Source organism: Alligator sinensis, unplaced genomic scaffold (genome assembly GCF_000455745.1).
Source record: "Alligator sinensis unplaced genomic scaffold, ASM45574v1 scaffold1139_1, whole genome shotgun sequence".
In the NCBI taxonomy this organism is placed as follows: domain Eukaryota; kingdom Metazoa; phylum Chordata; order Crocodylia; family Alligatoridae; genus Alligator; species Alligator sinensis.
The window spans coordinates 208,718-220,959 of record NW_005842413.1 but is presented as its reverse complement, the minus strand read 5'-3'; the positions used below and the strand labels follow the sequence as shown (position 1 = coordinate 220,959).

At 43.3% G+C, this 12,242-nt stretch overlaps 1 long non-coding RNA gene and 1 other non-coding gene across 2 annotated transcripts in view; one reads left to right on the top strand and one right to left on the bottom strand.

Annotated features, from left to right (window-relative positions):
• LOC102380267 overlaps positions 1-12,207 on the bottom strand; it is a 62,736-nt gene extending 50,529 nt beyond the window's left edge. Inside the window, exon 1 of the long non-coding RNA XR_003095599.1 lies at positions 11,393-12,207. This is a non-coding gene — a long non-coding RNA (uncharacterized LOC102380267). The remainder of the gene's footprint in view (positions 1-11,392) is intronic.
• Positions 9,356-9,426, top strand: TRNAS-GCU. Its single transcript has one exon. It is a non-coding gene; the product is annotated as a tRNA-Ser (tRNA).
• Positions 12,208-12,242: the final 35 nt, after the last annotated feature.

Genomic DNA, 12,242 nt, shown 5'->3' with positions numbered 1-12,242 from the left:
TAAGTACAAGTTCCTACTCCAAAGCCTGGAGGCACTGAGTATCTCACTTAAAGAACTTTAGCATTTTTAGAGCTGTTCCCCCTAAACTTGAAATACCTGAAGTGTTAAAAAGGATGATGCTGGTAAATAAAACAAAAATCAGCTAGAGTCAAGTATCCAAAATTCCATGTAAATGGTTAAAAGTTTAGCAGTTATAAGCAACTGAAAATAGCTTTATAATAGGAAGCGCTGGGCAAAAATAAAAGATGCTTCTCTCAGCTTTGCCTTATAATGGCTTATTACTATAGTGAAGGTGGCATGAGGCCTTTTCCCCCACAAGCTTCATGACCTAAAAACAAAGGGGTATTCAACATAATGTAAAGGTTGGAAATTCAAAGCTGGTAAAATCGGATATATATTTTTTTCAGACAGCTGATAACTGGACTAAGGAACTCATTGATACAGGATGTTATTGGCGCTAAAAATGTAACAAGGTTTCACAAAGGAGTCAGCCACTTCCATGCAAAACAAGAATATCCTGATTTGTCATACAAGCAAATGCTAAGGAATTTGGGAAGGAATATTGAAGCTCCTGTTTCAAGATTTTGAGATTAGAATGAGATCAAATGTAGAGACAGGTTACATCTGTCTCTAACCATCTGCATCTGATACTGACCACTATTTGAGACAGAATATTGTACCAAGAGGGACCTAAGGTCTGATCTAGCATTTTCCTAGATTTAAGTATCTAGCATTTTCCTAGGCACAAGTGTATGATTCTGTTCTCTCTCACAAATCAAAGAAATTGTATTAAGTGATGAACTTGGCCCCACTTTCTTCTTTGACTGGGAAGTGGTGTTCCAAGAAGGATGCAGAAGCAATGGGATCCACCTGACAAAGAGTAGGAAGAACATCTTCACATACAGGTTTACTAGCCTGGTGAAGAGGGCTTTAAATGAAGTTTAATGGTGGAAGGAGACAAAAGCCTGATGGTAAGTAAAGAGCCAGGTGTCCTGGAAAAAAAACGAGAGAGAGGAGACAATAAGGGGAGCCTTAACAAAGTTCTCAAAGCAAATTTAGCGCAATCACCTAGTTAGCTAAGATGTTTATACATTTAATGTTAGACCCATGGAAAATAAGAACTGCAAGCCCTTGTACAATCATGGAAGTATGATGTGATTGTGGTAACTTGGTGGAATAGTTCACATGATGGGAATACTCATGGGTGAGTATAACTTGTTCTGGAAGAACAGGCAAGGGTAAAAAAGAGAAAGTGTGGTGTTGCTCTTATATAGAGATGTACTCTTGATCCCAGGTCCTGTACAAAATGGGAGGTAGGCCTGTTGAAAGCTTCTAGATCAAGATAAGAGAGGAGACTAGCAAGGGTCAGGTTGTGGTTGGGTAGCTGCTGTAGACCACAGATTGGCAACATATGGCCCACAGACTGGATATGGCTCATGGAGCCTGTGGAGCTGAAGGGCTTTGCTTGTGCCCATGCCTGTGCTTGTGCCAGAGCCAGGCAACTTCCAGTTGTGCCATGCAACCACCACTTCTCCCTGCTCCATTTCCCTCCTCCCACCCTGAGTGCAGCATGGGCCCAGAATCCAGCCAGAATCCATGGCCCAGGCAGCTTCTAGCTGTGTCCACACCACAGTTGGGGGGCAGAGTGAAGTAGCAGTGGTACAGATGCAAATTCCAGCTGCCCAGACCCAGCATGGCTTCTAACTGGCTGGGAACTGTGCCCTTGCTGCAGCTGGGGAGTATAGAGAAGCTATAGCAGCGAGGGCACAGCCTCAAATTGTTTGGCCCTGGTGTGGGTGTAGGGGAATCCCCCCGCTGCTGGTGCCACTTGGCCCTCACGGGGCTGGAGCTAGGTTGTTCTGGGCCATGGCTTGTAAATATTGCTGGCCGTTGCTATAGACCACCAATGGGTAACAATGATCATAAAATGATAATGTTCAAGATCCAAAGGAAAGGAAGGTAAGAGACTAAAGGCACTGGACTTCAGAAAAAAAGACTGTAACATATTCAGGGAACCAGCAATTAGGATCCCAAAGGAGGTGAGTCTGAGTGGGGAAAAGAGCATCCAGGAGAGCTGGCTGTACTTCACAGAAGCCATTTTAAGGGTGCAAAGGCCGGTTATCCCAATGTGAAGACAATAGAGGAAGTGCCACAAGAGACCAGCCTTGCTTGAACAGTGATCTCTTCAATGAGCTTAAATGAAAAAAAGAAATCTTAGAAAAAGTGGAAACTCAGACATGTGACTATGGAGTATTGCACTAGATAAGAGTATTATGTGGGCATGTAGAGAGAAAATCAGGAAGACCAAGGCATGAATTGACAAAGACCAAGGCAAATTTGCAGATGATTGAAGTTAAGAGTTTGGGTTAAGATACAGAATGAATGATCTGGACAAACTGGAGTAATGGTCCAAAATTAATCACGTAACATGCAATGAGGACACATGCAAAGCCCTGCACTTAGGATGGATTAATTGCATGTACAAATACAAGACAGGGATGACTGGTTGGACTGCAGTACTGCAGAGAAGGACCCAAGGGGCGGGGGATATAGTGACTGTTAAAATCAATGTAAAACAACTGCGTACTCTTGTTGCAAAAAACCAAGACAAACAAAAGGCCAATCACCTACTGGGCTGTATTAACAGGAGTATCACCTGCACATCAAGGGAAGTTTTTCTTCCATTGTATTTCGCACTGGTGGGGTTTCACTTAGTGTACCATGTCCAGTTTTGGGCGCCTCATTTCAAGAAAGATGTGGTTGAAATTAGAAAGCATCCAGCAGAGAGCAACAAAAATGATTACGAATCTAAGAAACACAACTTACAAGGTGAGTTTGGTAGAACTGGAATTATTTAGTCTGGAAAAGGGAAGATTTAATGGATGTTAGATAAGAGTAAGTTGCAGCAAAGAAAATATAGGCTGGATATTAGGAAGAACTTGTTCATTGAAAGAGGCTACCCAGAGAAGTTGTGGAATCTCTATCCTTGGAAGTTTTTAAGAGCAGGTTGGAAAATGCTTGTTGGAGATGGTTTATGCAGGGAGGATTCTGCCTTGAGGAGGAGGTTGGACTAGATAACTTCCTGAGGTCCCTTCCAGCCCTGTTTTTCCAGGATTCTATGAATCCTGGCATCCATTTACTCCAATAGATATTTGCAGTGAGATTTTAAAATTTTTAATAGGTGTATTCAATGAGATTTTAAAATTTGTAACAGAAGGTAGAATCAGGGGCTGATGCTACATCCCTTCATGTAGATATGCTGGAACAATGTAAATTGAAGGTTACTCTAATGCACCTTCCTCCTGGACCATGCCAAAAGATGATGCATCGCTGTATACTCTATTCTATTCCAGTGAATTCTGTCTTTGTTGGGGTTAGTGAATTGTTGCAGAGGTGCAGATATTTTCAGTGTAGATGGGACCAAAAGGAATCCTTAAGCAAATTCCTTTTGAAAAAAAATTACTAAAAGTTCTCTACCTCAAAGTGAAAGGTGGACAAGGGGGGAACAAATTGAAAATGTTCTGCCACTGAGTTCTAACATCTAGCTCAGGCAGGCTGCAGTTGGAATAAATTGTAGAAATTTGGGTTTGGGGCTGAATTGCTTTTTTATTATTATTTTATTTTTTAAGAGAAGCTCTCATGGAGTTTGAAACACTGATTTTTTTTCCCAGCCTTGGCAAAAATAAGCTTGTTCAACATAGTTTTATGACAATCCCATTGTGGTCTATGAAAGTGTTTAAGAAGTCTGTGCCGAGCTGAGATCATTCTTCTCCTTCACAAGTGTTCTGGAGAATTCCTCTTGATTTCAAGATTCTTCCTGTGTAAAGGGTCTTCAGATATTCATGTTTGTGCTTTTCTTCCACGCTGAACTCCACCTGGCTGTATTTCAAGTGAACACAGTATCTCTTCACATTTCATATGAAATATTGTTTCTTCATTAGTGCATTGGGTTTAATCCTGGCCCTAGTGAAGTTGGTGGAGAGTTGCCATAGATTTCAGCAGGGCCAGAATTTCACCCCACACTTACAAAATGTCCTCATTTTTTTATTACTCTTACTTCCTGTAGAACAATTGTTATACCGCAGACACATCTGTGGTCAACAGTTTTTTAGCTGTATAGGAAATCTTTAATCTGCAACTCTAAACAGAAAATGAATTCTTAAAAAATGTTGATTTCTTTAAAGGGAAACTGATCATTTTAGAAAGTTATGAATTATCTAACTGTTAACCTCTTATCATTTTGAGCAACACCTCTGAGACTGAAGGGGGGAACAACTACTTTTTCAGTTTGCTTATTTCAGGCATTTGTTTGATTATACTGTACTCCCATTTTGTTCTTTCCCCATGCAGCTAGTTAGTTTCTAAGTTTCTTAGAACAGGGATCTTTCATCCTATGCTACAGCTAAGACTTAAAAAACACTTGTGAATATAAAACCCCCAAATATTGGAATGCAGACACAGGGGGTCTGATCTTGAAGTAAGAATAAAGAACTAGTCATGTTTTAGGATTGAGTCTGGCCATGAGCTTGCTCCATCCAAGTCTCCACGGAACCCCATTACATTTATTGGGGCTTTGCATAGTAGCCTGTCCACAAAACGCTGCAGAACTGTTACCCTGATATAAAAAAAGATAAAAAGAAGTAAACGATGGTTGTTCCTAAACGTTGTACGTCCCTTCAAAAGCAGGTTTTTGTCAAGGTTAGTAAGTAAAATCAACCCAAGAGACTAAAAATCTGCTTTTGAAAATAAACTAAAGTGTGTCTTTGCAAAATCTACAAATCCACATCAGTATCCTCAGCTTGGTAACTCTCATTTTGAACTGCTGTTGATTCTTCATTGCCTATCACTGATCCATACAACAGCACACAGGCCCTATCACTGTTGTGCAGATGCTTCTCTTCAGATGAACTGGCAGTTTTCCATCACAAACCACTCCACTCACTTCCCTCCATTTCATGCTTGCTTTATTCATCCTACTCTTAATCTTTCATTCTCTCTCTGCCCCCATTTTCTTGCAAAATGGACCCTGGATATTTTAACTTGAACACAGATGATACATGCAAGTCATCCAGTATAAAGGTACATTTCCCCTTGTTATTGTCTGAAACCCTGCATGATGTTATTTGGTTTTTCCCTGGTGATACATAGACTGTACTTTTCCAGGATGTGCTTTCATGTGTCAAAATCACTCTAGCTGTTCTCTGGTTTCTGCTGTCAAGACTACAGCACCTCAAACATCATGCATGGGGGTATTTTTCTGATAACCTTCTTGGAGAGTGTTTTTAGGACTAGCACAAACAGGAATAAGCTTAATGCTGACCCTTTATGGACCTTGAATAGGAAATCCTCAGTCTCCCTGCATTTGTTTCTAACTCATAATGTTGACTTTCTAAATGTCTTGCACAAATCTTAATCTTTCTAACCATGTGTGGTTTTTGTTGATACAGATCTCCTGGTTTAGTTTGAGACAGCGGGAAGGTGATTTCCCTTCCTATTTGAGGAAGATTCCTAAAAGAGTTTTTACTCATGGCTTTCAGGATCATTTTCATAATCAAAGAAGTTAGCTTTCCTTAAATGGGAAGGGAAATCACCTTTCCACTTTCTCAAAACAGCTTGAGTTTTTCAGACCTTTAAACATAAGCTCCTGACCTGAATAAAAGAACAGAAAAAAGAGTGCATTATGAAGAGTGCCCTATTGAAAGTATAAAATAATCTGAATTCAGTAAGGATGGTTTGAGCTTGGCCTAAATGTTTTCTAAAGAGAGTTTCAAGGATAGAATGTGAAGGTTAGAGTGCTGAAAGTAACAAAAAGTATAGGACAAAAGCAAAGGAAAATATCTAGATAAGGCCTTGTCTATATAGAGACTTGCTTGCTTTAACTGAAGGTGTGTTTTTAAACTGACTTAGTTAAATCAGTACAAATTGCTGTGTAGAAAATGAGGAGAAAGCATCTGCCTTTCCCAAAACAACTACTGTGTGACTCCATTTAATTTATTTCTCATGATGGTGGGATATCAATAAAAAGGTAATGATGCTGGAAAGGTGTCCAGGACATCTGCATTATCCACAGATTGTAGTTCTCTTCTCTAAGGATTAAAAAAAAACAACCCAAAACCTTGTAGCAATTTACTGCTAATGACTCTCTTGGCACTAGCTCTCAATTTAATTAAAAAAAAACGTCTCTTAAGCTCAAACTTCTTGTGCCTTTGGTTTGGCCCCCATCTAGTCACAACTGTGAAAGCTGGCCCAAGAAAGAACACAATCACATTGAGTTAGGCTTTTTTGAGATGTTATGCAACATGTGTTGGAAAGAACAGTGTGTGGGTGTTAAGCAACTGGGAGTACAAAGAATGCTATTTAGACAGATCCAGGAATAGATGCTGGAGTATCCTCCTCCTGTAAAAGTGGTCGATCATCTGGAGAAAAAGGGGCATTTTTTTCTTTTGGCTGCATGTCAGGGGGTGGGGCTGAGTGGGCTTTTCACATGCAGAGGAAGCATGCACCCTGCCTGGACAAGGCTGCAAGTTTGTTTATATGATTAAAAAAGATCAGCCTATCTTTCAGTGGGGCTCTAATTCACTATGTGAGTCAATCAATTCTAACCACCATTCTTCTTTTTGAAGCAATCTTTCAAATAAGCCATTTATGTCCATGTTGTTGGCATGCCCAGTCCATATCCGCACGGACTTCAGAACTGAGGATCTAAGAAAGAGCATAGTTTTGCATGGGCCCAAGTCCTGACATCCTTACTTAAGTTTTCCTGTCCTTTTCTAGACAAACTCCAACTTAAATCATTATGGTTGTACTAAACTCAATCAGCGATGGTATGGTTTTACATGTGTTGGGGGATGGGAAAGGAGGGAGGGGATGGTCATCCTCTAGTTCTGTGGGTATGAAGCCCCTCCCTTCCTTTCTCCTTCTGTTTTATCTTCTTTTTCTTCCCTTACTGAAGGATCATTCCACCAGCCTTGACTAGAGAGGCTACTGAACATTGATTCTAGCTCCTCTTGCTCCTAATATACTCTTTTCCTTTCTGGAATGGCCCTTAGAGACAAGTGGCTTTGCTTGATAAGGACTCCTTTGCTCTGGGGGAGTCTCCTGTTATCTTGTTAAAGAACTTAACAAATTGGCACAAATGAGACTTAACCAAGGCTGAGGATCCTGTCCAACTTTGTACTGCTTTTAAAATAACTCTTTTTGGTTTACTGCAACTCATGTCTGTTTTAATATGTATAATTCCAGATTCACAGTATGCCATTGAGGGAAACAGCTGAATCACTTTATTCAAATGTACTATTTGAATTAATGTATTTATGGAACTGATTTGTTCACACACTAAACATTTACCACCTGATAAAATTATGAGAGAGAGCACATACCATAGTTAATTTTATACTAGTCAGGAATTCGTTATTGGGCAAGTTTTCACTGACAAATCTGTTACAAATGTTACGAAGACCTCCCTCAAACAGATCATACAGATCTGTCAGAGGTGACATTTGTCCACATCTTTACAATAAAGCAGCACTGAATTTTAATTTGTGGTGTCAGTTACCATGGGTTGCAGTCACAGCTACTTTAGGTTGCCTAGAATGACATGAAGCTCTGCATCAGTCATAAAGTTTGTTCTGGGATTTTTCCCACTGTATGGCATATCCATGGCATGTGCAAAGTATCCTACTCTACAGGAGCTCCCAGTGCAGGGAATTAAATGACTGACAGAATTAACGGCTGAAAGAATAAAAAATCTGGCAGAATTCACTATGCAGTGTGTTGTATGGAGTTGCCAAACAAGAGACTGGACTCCAGAAGTGGGTTATTGCCTTGTGCGGAGACAAAAGATTTGGCTCAGTTGCATAATACTACGTACTCTTGTCCAGTTTGTTAACAAGCATAGGCACACTTGAACAGTGAAGTTGCTAGAAGGTAGCTCACAACACTGAAGGACATACAATACGACTTGCAGAATTCCCACAATAAGGGGAAGCTAGCTAGTGCTCCCCACTAGATTGTGTTCACATGTTTCTCCTAGGAATGTGCTTGAACTGCTTTCTATTACTACCTCTGGCAAAATACATTTACATCCTTTTGAGCACATGGGGACACCACCCACCATTGCCAAAATGGTGTGGCTTTGCAGTTTTGAAAAAATGAGAGGGAACCAACTGTCTGCTCTGAAATCACTGGCCTCCCTCTTCAAAATGGGCTCAAGTTCCAAGGCATCCACTGACCTCAACAATTCTTAACCTGGTTCAATATAGAACAGGTGTATCTGAATAAGCTGCTAACCCACTGTACATAAAAGAGATAAAAGCTCTGCTGAGGGCCAGAGCAGTCAGTCAGACCCTGATCCCCAGATTGGAGAGGAGCCCCTGCCTGCAGAAGTCGCTGCAGTGAAGCTGGGAGCCTAGAGTGAGGCTTGCAGCACACAGAAACCTGAGGTGGGGTACAAGCTTACGTTATATGCGGATGGGTTTATGATTGTAGTTTAACTGGAGGACCAGGTTATAGGGGTGGTGTGGAGGTCATTCGGGGGTGGGGGTTGTGTCTGAGGAGCACTTTGTGCTTGAGTCATGCAAAGGCCAGGAGCCCAGAGGGCAGAGACAGCAAGGGGACTGAGGCTAAGAGGGTGATGTCTAAGTAGCTAAACTGGATTAGAGTAAGACCTGTGAGGCACAGGTGTGGCTATGGGAGATGCCAGAGGTCAAGATTAGGGCCAAGAGGGCCACAATTGGTGCCTTAGGGTTATTAGGGCTGGTAGGGCCAGGATTTGTGCAAAAAGGGCAAGTTTATTGCCAGCAGAGCATGAACAGAGTGAGGCACTGAATAAAGTAATTTTGTCAGTGAACTGAGGATCTGGTGACAAGGGTCTGGGAAAGCAAGTAAAGTGAGTCTGTGGACAGCACTGTCATGATGATTCCAAGACTGGGACAGGCTCCCTATGTGCTATAACAATTACATCAAAGTGTGGGAGGCAAGACAGCAAAAGGGAGTATGCTGAAAAGCTGAAGTGAGAGGCTGAATTCATTTGGCCACTGACCGGGTTGGGGGAGGAACTGCTGCCCTTGGGACTGGTCTTGTCAGGTGAAGGTGACAGCTGACATTCATTCGCAAGTCTAAGAAGGAGTTCAGCTGCTTTTAGGGACAAAAGAGCAGAAGCAGTGTGGAGCTACCATTGCAAATATGGGTCACATCAAAGATGCCCAAAAGGAAGTGCAAGAAGAACAGAAACAACTGTAGACCTCACAGAAATAATATAAGCTGAAGATGTCACAAAAATAAATAAAAGCAACATTTAGAAATTTCCCAGAATGGGACAAAGAATTATTTGTAGGGGAGTAGGGGGGACTGTTGAGCACTGGTGGTTCAATGGTAGAATTCCTGCTTGCTATATAGGAGACCTGGGTTCAATTCCCAGCCAATGCAGATGCTATAGGTGAATATTTTGCATACCTTAGCAGCTGAAGGTAGTCCTTGACAAAGATGCTCATTTTGAGGGAAGCATAGGGTTCCTGATGAATGAAATGGGATGGCTGATAACTGCCACTCAGGAGAAAACCAAACTCCTGAATGATTACTTCATGTTGGTATTCCACCAGCCCAAGGGTGTTAGCCTGCTTGACAGGATAGAGGATGATCACGGTACTAATGTATTGGTCTAGGGGTATGCTTCTTGCTTAGGGTGTGAGAGGTCCCAGGTTCAAATTCTGGACAAACCTGCTTTTCTAGAAACAATGACCACGAACTGAAGGGGAGCAAATTTAGGGAAAATTTCTTTACAGTGAGGGTTGCCAACATATGGAATACACTTTCAAGGGAGGTGGTGCTATGCCCTTCCTTGAAGGTATTTAAGAGGAGATTGGACAAACACCTGGCTGGAGTCATTTGACTCCGGCACTCTTTTCTGCCCAGGGCAGGGGGTTGGATTCGAGGATCTAATAGGTCCCTTCCAACCCTAACTTCTATGTAATCTATGAGGTGGGATTTTCTTTGTTTCCTGGGGCAACACTTCTAGTGTTCTACAATGCTCCCAGCCTAGAGTGGCAAGATTCTAGTCTAGACTTAGGGACGTTTCCCAGGGTGAAACCATAAAATCTTTGGCCAACCTAATACTTGGTAAAAGACAGGAGCTTACAGAAAGGATGGAAATAGCCAATGTCATCTTGGCAAATAAAACCAGGGAGTTATGAACAACAGCACAAGTCAACCACCTGCACGTAGAATTTAGGTAGTTGAAAAGAACTTGGGTAAGAGTAAGTGTTGACAGCAGTTAACCCACTTGTAACCCACTGACCCCCAGACAGGAGAGGTGGGATTGTCCAACTCAATGCAAAAGAAAAAGAGGAAGCTTTATGTGGTTCAATACAACATGGTTAAGATGGTGAATATGGAGCCAGCCCTCAGTTTGAGCTAGCTAGGGTAGTTAATAGCTGAAAAGAAGAAAAGACTAGGCTTTCCTTGAGCAGGCAGAGGAACTGAGGATAATTTTGCATTTCTGAAGTACAAGAATATTAACAAGGAATCCCAGGGTACCAGTTTATAGGTGCTCAGTTGGATAAAGTCTTGCAGATTAAGGTCAGCCAACAGAGGCCAATGACTCTTCAGGAGATTAAAAGTTCGCTGCTTTCCCCATAGCAATCCATCAGAAGCAGATTCTAGTGAGGAAGACGGATCTGGCCTCAGTGAGAGAGAGAGAGAGATGTATGTACAGCTCTGCGTGTAAGAGTATGTCTACATGCAATGCAGTGCAGATGCTGGAGCTAGGTCTGAATAAGCTAGTTCAGGTGCTGGAAGCACTAGCTGCACTAATGTCAAACTCATCCTGGGTTAATTATCACTACCCAAATCCAAATTAGTCTGGACAGAATGTAATTCTAGCACAACTCTTGCTTTTTTGAGCTCCAAGGAAAAAGGGAGAAAAACAGCTGGAACCAACAGACATCATGGGACTGTAAATGTGGCCCTGAGAGAAAGTGGAGGGAACTTTGTGGGCCGAGTACAGCGGTGCATGTAGGATCATGCCTGTGTGGCACAATGTTGCAGGGGGGCTGCCTGTAAAGGCATGCATTACAGCGGTGGGAGTCGGGGGGTGAAATTATGCTACAGCAGGGTAAAATTTGAGCTCGTGCTTGTGGCCCAAATGGTGTACAGGTGTGGCCCCCAAGGGCTGAGAAGCTGGACAGCCCTACTTTAGACTAAAGATACTGAACATGTTTTGTTACACAAGGTGCTGTATCTTTATCTCCACCACTACAATATAGATGAACGGCCTCTTGGTCACGACTAATATGAACGTCAGATGAAAATGCAGGCTTGCTCATCTGGGAACAGAGCAGCAATCTACACACTCATCTGGGAACCAAACGCATATTTTTAGGAAGAATTTGCTCACTGTTCGAGGCACTCTCCTGTAACCAGCTTTCCCCTCCACTCGTGACATCCATCCAACATCCATTGCGCTTTGGTCAGGCACGTTCAGCTGCGAAGGAATCATCTCCATGGAAAACCAACTGCTTGCTGTGCAGGCATCTCACGCTGCTGAAAGCGCGGTTAGAGTGCGCAAGAAGTTTGCCGGCAACGTATGGCTTCAACCAGCATTGCCTGGAGGCAGCAAGGAAAAGGCCATGCTGCAGCCAGCTGAGCAGGAGAAGGAAGGAGTGCTCAGTTGGCTGCTTCTAGTCCGCATAGGGACACAAGGGTGTTTGTACAGCTGGAGGAGGCCGTGAGGAGCCAGAGGCTAAAACTGGCCGCTAGCAAAGTGCTGGCAGCCCCAAGCACTGAACATGTGTTCCTGCTTAAAGAGGGCAGGCTGGAGCAGCGCCATCCCCACAGCCTCGCATCCTGCACAGCTCCCCCGGTTTCCAGGTGCTGACGGCGGTGCCGGTTCCTCAGCCGGAGCTCTTGAAAGGACTCCTTGGATGCATGGGGGGCCCTGCCCTCCTCCCACCTGTGGGTCTCCCTGCCCTGGGAACAGGCGATCCAAGCCAGCCTGAGAAACCGGCAGCCCTGAGCTTTGCCTCGGGTCTGGTCTCCACGTTGGGCTCCCCTAGAAACAGGGCGGGCCCTTGAGTGGGTGCTTGGGGTGGCAATGACATAACAGCACTGACGTCACGCCGAGGGGCGGGTGAGGTAGCTGCGGGCCGCTCAGGGGGTAGTGGGCCCCGCCCCGCGTGCTCCCACACCCGACGCTGATTGGCTGCCTGTCTCCCTCCCCCGCGTCGGCTTCTCCCTGGGGCTTGGGC